General features: G+C 31.3%; 2 protein-coding genes across 2 annotated transcripts in view; both read left to right on the top strand.

Moving 5' to 3' along the window:
* LOC127872701 (uncharacterized) overlaps positions 1-1,933 on the top strand; it is a 436,069-nt gene extending 434,136 nt beyond the window's left edge. The window contains exon 2 of the mRNA XM_052416035.1: positions 942-1,933. The gene's annotated coding sequence lies outside the window, so the exon portion shown is untranslated. The remainder of the gene's footprint in view (positions 1-941) is intronic.
* Positions 1-7,801, top strand: part of LOC127874948 (uncharacterized) — a 175,170-nt gene that overhangs the window by 80,747 nt on the left and 86,622 nt on the right. The gene's annotated exons all lie outside the window — the stretch shown is intronic.

Raw genomic sequence — 7,801 nt, 5'->3', positions numbered from 1 at the left:
TATAAATATCGCAAGTAAATTGATCATTTTACATATAAAATACCGGTATATACAATTCACTACGCGTGCACAATTTGCTTTCCTGTGTTAACCACGTGACGATGATGATCAATCTGCTTGCGTTATTTATAGCTAACTGGTAGTTACCTGGTACCTGTACCCAGTAAAATTTATTACCGAATATACTGAAAATATGAAATTTTAACAACCTTTTTCAAGTAATGTTATATACCAGTCGTTATATTTTAGTCAATATAAACTAATAATTATAAAAAATACACTATCTTAGAACTTTTCTTGTTGCGTCAATCGCGGTTGACGGTCCAGAAAAAAACCGCGCCGCACTAGTGGTTTACTGGTTTACCTAATATGTGTAAAGTTAATTCTTTAAAAACTCTTATCGTCTGCAACCACAAGATTTTAAGGTTTGTTAATTGGTAGTTCACATTTTATAATGATCCTCTGCATCTCTGCTAAGTTTGTGTTAATTATAACCCTGTGTTAAAGACAAGCTTTGTTATATGAACATAAATAATGAATAACGTAAAACATCATCTCTGAAACCGGAAGGGTCAGGGTTTTTAGATATTGTTTAATATTGAATAGTTATCAAATACTAAGTTTGTTCAAATCATGTGGCCAAAATTAACCACATTCCAGGGGTCACATGATTTATATAGACTTTTAAGTTAACAACTTAAAAAAATATTATCTGAAACTCCAAGGGTATGGGGTTTGATATTTCGTGTGCGACATTGATTGGCGGGTATGGGGTTTGGTATTTGGTGTGCGACATTCATTGGCGGTCCGTTAATAAGTTTGTTAAAATCATGACCCTGGGGTAACAATCTAGCTCACCCTATAAGCTACTTGTTTATCAGTATATTATTATTAATAAAAACGGTAATGTGTTATTACAATCGTCTATGGCAATATCAAAGGTGTGTCATACAGAGTACAAAACCTCTGGTTAAGCCACAGTTATTACTAAAATATCACAAAGTTCGCACATTACATATTTTATTTACATATTTCATGAGATTGACCGAGGGCTGTTGTGCCATCTTGTCTAAATATAACGTTGGTAGAACGTTGTCGTGTTTTAGTCCCTGCTGGAGTGGATTATAGGGTTACCCCCTGGTCGTCCGTCTGTCCCATCTGTAAAAAAGCTGGATCCTACAATAACTCAACAATTACTTAATCTTTGTTGATTAAATAAGAATATGGATAGGGGACCGTATGGTTTATATGCACATTATTTCGTCATGTTTTTCGTGATTTCTATGGTTGCAGACATAATTCAAGACTTATGTCGAGAAATTGTCATGAGATTTACATACCTTAGTTAGTTTAATGAACCTTGTGGAGATTCTGTTCTAACTCTCTTGATAGAGCACTGCGGGATGTCTTTGGCAAAGCTTTTGTTTAAATTGTTTTGTTTGCGTACATTTGATCATAATACTAAAGATGTTATAATGTTTACGTGATGATTAGTTGATGATGGTGATTCTAATGTTGAATGAGAAGATGATAATGAGGAATGTTATATAGGAGAGTGAAATAATTAACACGTGCATTTAAATGAGAGTACTGTTGTGCCATAATTTAATAAAATTCGTAACCAAGAGCATTATTTTAAACTATAACAAAATGTATGTGAACCACAGTATTTGTATAGTCAATGTTTATGCTCAAGAACATTACTACAAAATAGACAATTTACTGAACGTTTGTAGACCATGTCCTCTCAAACATATTAAATAACAAATACTGATCTCTGTTAATATATTGTTATTACTAGTCAAGTATAACCAACTTTATTTGATATGTTAAGTGACTTATATGTACGGAATTTATTGTATACTCGTACGTCTTCCATAGGAATGTGCCCTATCGTTTTGTAGGCCTGGAATAAATTAACATCAATACTTTCTGAGCAATTATTTTTATTCGTGCTGAACCTTACATATTTAATATGTTAGGCATTAACCTGTCGTGTTTTCATCATACCTGCATGCCCCCATTCTCTCTCAAATACTAAATTATAATCGAGTTATCACTGAAACGCATTTTTCACAGGAATGCACTATGTTTACGACATTTCACATGTAAATCATGAGCACTTTCACTTAATATTTGAAACATATGTTGTTATTGCAGTTTTGTTGCTTTTGTATTAAAATTAATTTCAGATTGCTATGAATTGTTGTGTATCGTGTTGCATCTTGATTTGTTTTCACCGAAAAAGGTGACTTTATAGTTGGTCCCCAGTAATAAGACGAACCCCTTATCATTGACTGATGTTAAAGCCTGTTAAACAGATATAATCTATGTATCAGACACCTTTGTAGCAGGTCAATATCAAAGTAGCAGTTCCTTATTCGATTTGAATAAGGAATAGTTCCTTATTCCTTATTAAACTGAATAAGGAACTGGATAGTCATCACTTAAAACTTAGAAGAAATGTTTTGCAATTAGAATTTTACATATACAACCAATATATAAATAATATGTCCATTTATATGTAGGTAAATATTGGATCAATTTCATTGATGTTTAAGTAAGAAAATGCCAGTTCCTTATTCGATTTGAATAAGGAATAAAGAGCCAGTTCCTTATTCCTTTTTCAATCCGAATAAGGAACTTAGGTTATGATTACATGAAACATAGTAGATATGTACTGCAAATAATGTTTTGATATCAAACCTAAATTTACAATTATTTTCATTGATTTATTGGTCTCTTTGGTTTATTTTAATATTTTATTTAGTATGAAAACGCCAGTTCCTTATTCGATTCGAATGCAATCCGAATAGGAACTAGGCTATCATTAAAGTAACAATCGCGCTCAAAAATATCGAATATTTCGTTAAATAAATTAATCCATAAAAAATCAATGTTCCTTTTAGCAAAATGCAAAATTTCAACGTTAGATGTTGTCTGGTAGAATTGATTTAACGAGATACAAAATGCTCGTTTTTATTTTTTTGTGGCCACAAATAATTCCATTTATATGTCCCGTTAAATATCCGAACATTTACGGGCGAACACGAGATTGGATACGGTAAGCGTCGGAAGCATGACGTAGCTCTCATGAATAATCATTCTGTGAAATCCAAATGAATTCTGGGTAACTGGAACTTAGCGAATGCAAAAATGGCTTGTATAAATTATGCAAATGAACGCAACCCGAATGAATCCGATCCTGACTCGAAAGCGAAAGTAGTGTACATCGTGGAACTATATTTAGATAATTAGATGCTTAAAACTTGCCGAATGCTTGTAATATAACGTTTTTACATCAATGTTCCTGTTTTTAGGGTCTTCCTATTGTAATTAACCATCGTATGGTACTACTTGTTGTCGAATGTTTTTATATAGCATAATACAGTAGCCGTATGTATTGGTGAGCGTGATAGTGACTTTAAATGAAACTTAATAGAGATGTACTGCAATTAAGGTTTTTTGATAACCAACCTACATTTATAATGCTTTAGTTGATTTATTGATCTCATTAATTCATTTTAATATTTTATGAAGTATGAAAATGCCAGTTCCTTATTCGATCTAAATAAGGAATAAGGAACCAGTTCCTTATTCCTTTTTCAATCCGAATAAGGAACAAGGTTATCATTAAATGAAACATAGAAGTGATATACTGCAACTAATGTTTTTGATACCAAACCTTAATTTACAATGATTTTCATTGATTTATTGGTCTCTTTGGTTCATTTTAATAGTTTGTTTAGTATGAAAAAGACAGTTCCTTATTCGATTTGAATAAGGAATAAGGAACCAGTTCCTTATTCCTTATTCGCACTGAATAAGGAACTGTGTTATTATTAAATAATACTAGGTACAAATATATTGCAATAAATATTTTTAACTTCGAACCTACATATACCACGATTTTCATCGACTGTTAATATTATTTGGTTAATTTTAATTTATGTTTGAGAAAGGCAATACCATATCCTAATTATCCTCTTCATAATACTTGTTTTCAGCGTGAATAGTGACATAAAATATATAAAAAAAATGTGACAGAATCCGTCCATATAACATAATCATGCTTAAATAACCCACACTACATCTTAAATATAACATATCCGAAAGTGATTTTCAGAAATACATGCTTCCGAATAAGGAACTACCTTTACGCCAATTCCTTATTCAGAGGCCATACTTTCGGATATTTAAATTCGGATCATTCTAGAATAGCACAGCTATATATTAGTTATTATGAGCTATGTTTAATGTTAGATTTTTTTTAATTTGTATGTCTGATACAGTTCTTGAAGTTTTTTCTGACCCTAACTTCTAGAGAAGACTTTCCGATTTCCGAATACCGGTCATGATTTAGCTATCCCATTCCGTTCTTATACCTATACAGTAACAAGGGGATATGATAAGGGATGCAAAGCGATTTCAATGCGTTTTTTATACCCAACCTACATTAAAAATGATTTTCATTTATTTATTGATCTCTTTGGTTCGTTTAAATAGTTTGTTTAGTGGGAAAATGCCAGTTCCTTATTCGATTGGAATAAAAAATAAGAAACCAGTTCCTTTTTCCTGTTTCAACCCGAATAAGGAACTATGTTATTATGAAACTTAATAGAGATGTACTGCAATTAATGTTTGTTGATACCCAACCTACATTTACAATGATGTTCATTGATTTATTAGTCCCTTTTGTTCATTTCAATATTTTGTTCAGTATGAAAATTCCAGTTCCTTATTCGATTTGAATAAGGAATAAGGAACCAGTCCCTTATTCCTTATTCAACCCGAATACGGAACTATGTTACTATTAAACAAAGTAGAAATGTACTGCAATCAATAATTTTTACACCCGACATACATTTACAATAATTTTCGTTGAGTTATTCGTCTCGTTGGTTCATTTCGACTTATAATTTATACAAAGAAAATTCCAGTTCCTTATTCGATTTGAATAAGGAATAAGGAACCAGTTCCTTATTCCTTATTCACACTGAATAAAGAACTGGATAATCATCACTTAAAACTTAGTAGAAATGTATTGCAATTAGAATTTTACATATTCAACCAATACATAAATAATATGTTCATTTATATGTGGTTAATTTTGGATCAATTTCATTGATGTTTAAGAAAGAAAATGCCAGTTCTTATTCGGCTTGAATGAGGAATAAGGAACTGGTTCCTTTTCCTTATTCAGCCTCGAATAAGGAACTGGATTATAAATTAATAAAAACATGTTTAAATGTACAAGTTTTATTTTTTTATCACATACATGTAAAATAATAGTATATGCTTTGGGTTTTGTTGATATGAAGTTAGTATTCGAATTAGAAAATATCGGTTCGGTTTAAACACGAAATCCTATGCAAGCGCGAAGATGAAACATGAATATGTAACGTAATACATAAAGTAAATGTATTCAAGGTATTTGGTTTTTATTTGCTTCAGAAATGTTTGTATTATTGTTCTTTTAAACCCTATAAGACATATATTACGCGTGAATAAGGAAAAGGAGCAGTTCCTTATTCGAATATGGAATAAGGAACTAGGAAAAAGGAGCCAACTTATCATGCATCAAAGCGAGCTCGATTAATGTTTAATAGAAGAAACTAACAAAAAACTTTAATAAAGATGATTTTTAAATAAAAATTTTATAGGCACATCCTAACAGAAGAACGAACGTGGAGTTCTTAAAGACTGGAAATAATATACTATAGGCACTGGTATAAAAAAAATAATGGAAATGAATTTTTAATTATTATGTTAATCAGCAATTAAACAACAAACGGACCATATTAAAGGGTTTCATGTGACCTAATGAACAGAACTGTTGACCCAAAACCTCGCTCAAAAGAGATTGTCACAGTATCAGTTGCCAGCCTTGCAACCACAGGATTACCTACGAAGGTCAGATCGGGATTCGAACCCGAATCCACCCATGAGCCATCTGATGATATTGATCATTTGATATTGGCCTAGGTTGCTCTTCCAATTAAGCTATCTGACCTTTTGAAAAATGTATAGGTAAACTGCAATGCTGTTTAATAGCATGATTACCTTGCTTAGTAAAATTTTACAAAGAAATACATTTAATTGATATTCTGTTATGATTTAGAACAGTATATTGTCAGTTCAAAATCTCACATGAGTTAATGTTTGAAAAGCCCACAAAAGCTTCTGTTTGTAAAAATGGTGCTAATTAATTTGCCGACTGTGTATAGTTGAGATAAAATCACCTTATTTTGCACAAATCTGGTTAAATATATATGGTTCGAATACCAACTGTGGATAAGAGCAACAGAACAGTCTTTGTAACTAAATAACTCTAATATTTTAATAAGTAATTATCTAAACCATAAAGTGACCTATACTACGATAATTATGTATACCTGAAGAGAAGATATATATCGAAGATGAAAGTTGCGTAACACATGAAACTATAAAAAAAAATGTGCAGCAAACAAAGATTTGTATATACCAAGGATAAATATATAAATCTAGAATGTATGTCCTTGGCATTACCTCCTTAAAACACTAAACAATCAACTAGAACCTACAATGTAAAAGATTAGAACAGCCAACTGTTGCTACCTTCTCAAATATAATTCTCACTGGCATCAGCAATGATTTCTCAATGTTGCGTACTGTACTTAGATTTCACAAGGGCCAGCCAGCATATTTGTTTTATTTTCATTTTTGAGCATTTAAAGTCAAAGTAATTTCAAATTACCATAATTGAGGAATAAATGCAAGGTAGGTCAGCGATAATTATGCAAGCCACCAAAACATGTTATTAAATACCATTGATATAACACTTTGATAATTTTACACTTGTAAGTATATATTTTTTTAAGTACCAAAATACAAGGATTAAATTAATTTGTATATTCCTAACTACTGTTTAAAAGTCACTTTGGTTAGCGACTGTCACGTCACCCACCGTACTCAAGGTAGCGACTGTCATGTTACCCACCGTACTCAAGGTAGAGACTGTCAAGTCAGCCAACGTACTAAAGGTAGCGACTGTTACGTTACCCACCTCCAAGTTATTTATATCTTATTTGAATTTATGTTTTAAATATGGTTAATCACATTTGATCACATCTATTGATTGCTTGAATCCATCACATTTTATAGTATCTATAAACATTGCACTATTTGTAGTAATTATCAAATAATTAATTTAGAATGTTCTTTACCAGAAAGGTTAGCTCAGATGTCAATAAGAGCACTATCTCCCTCACTATGAGATATTGTCAAAGGTAGCAATATTTGTTTGAATCATGCCATTTTGTGAGGCATAAAAATTAAGATAAATTCTTGTATTTTTTTTCAATAGAAGATAATAGATATCTAGAATATGAGATAATAAAGTTTGGTCATGTTGAAATGATACTCAAATGTGATTAACCACCTTTAAATTTAAATGTAATGCATGAGTTAGACAATGAAAGAAAAACACGTGCATAACAGATCGTATAGAGCAGACTGTCATTGCGTGTATATCCCAGTGTGTATGCATCATCGGAAATTGAGTATTTTCAATTTGTATGCAGGTGTATTCTCCGGAACAGATCTATATAGATGCCGACTACAACTATTAATTGTTTGAATTTTATTTAATTAACATTTAATAAACATTATATGTCTGCTTATGGTATGATGTTTATTTAATAAACTATATTTATATACATCCGTACAACCTTCAGATGTTTCAATATGTTTTTAAATTGCAATTGATAACAAATGAAGCCCTATAATCTGCACCCAGTTGACATTCCCGTATTCTTATACG

Source organism: Dreissena polymorpha, chromosome 3, assembly GCF_020536995.1.
Source record: "Dreissena polymorpha isolate Duluth1 chromosome 3, UMN_Dpol_1.0, whole genome shotgun sequence".
NCBI lineage: Eukaryota > Metazoa > Mollusca > Bivalvia > Myida > Dreissenidae > Dreissena > Dreissena polymorpha.
This window is presented reverse-complemented; position numbering and strand designations above follow the sequence as displayed.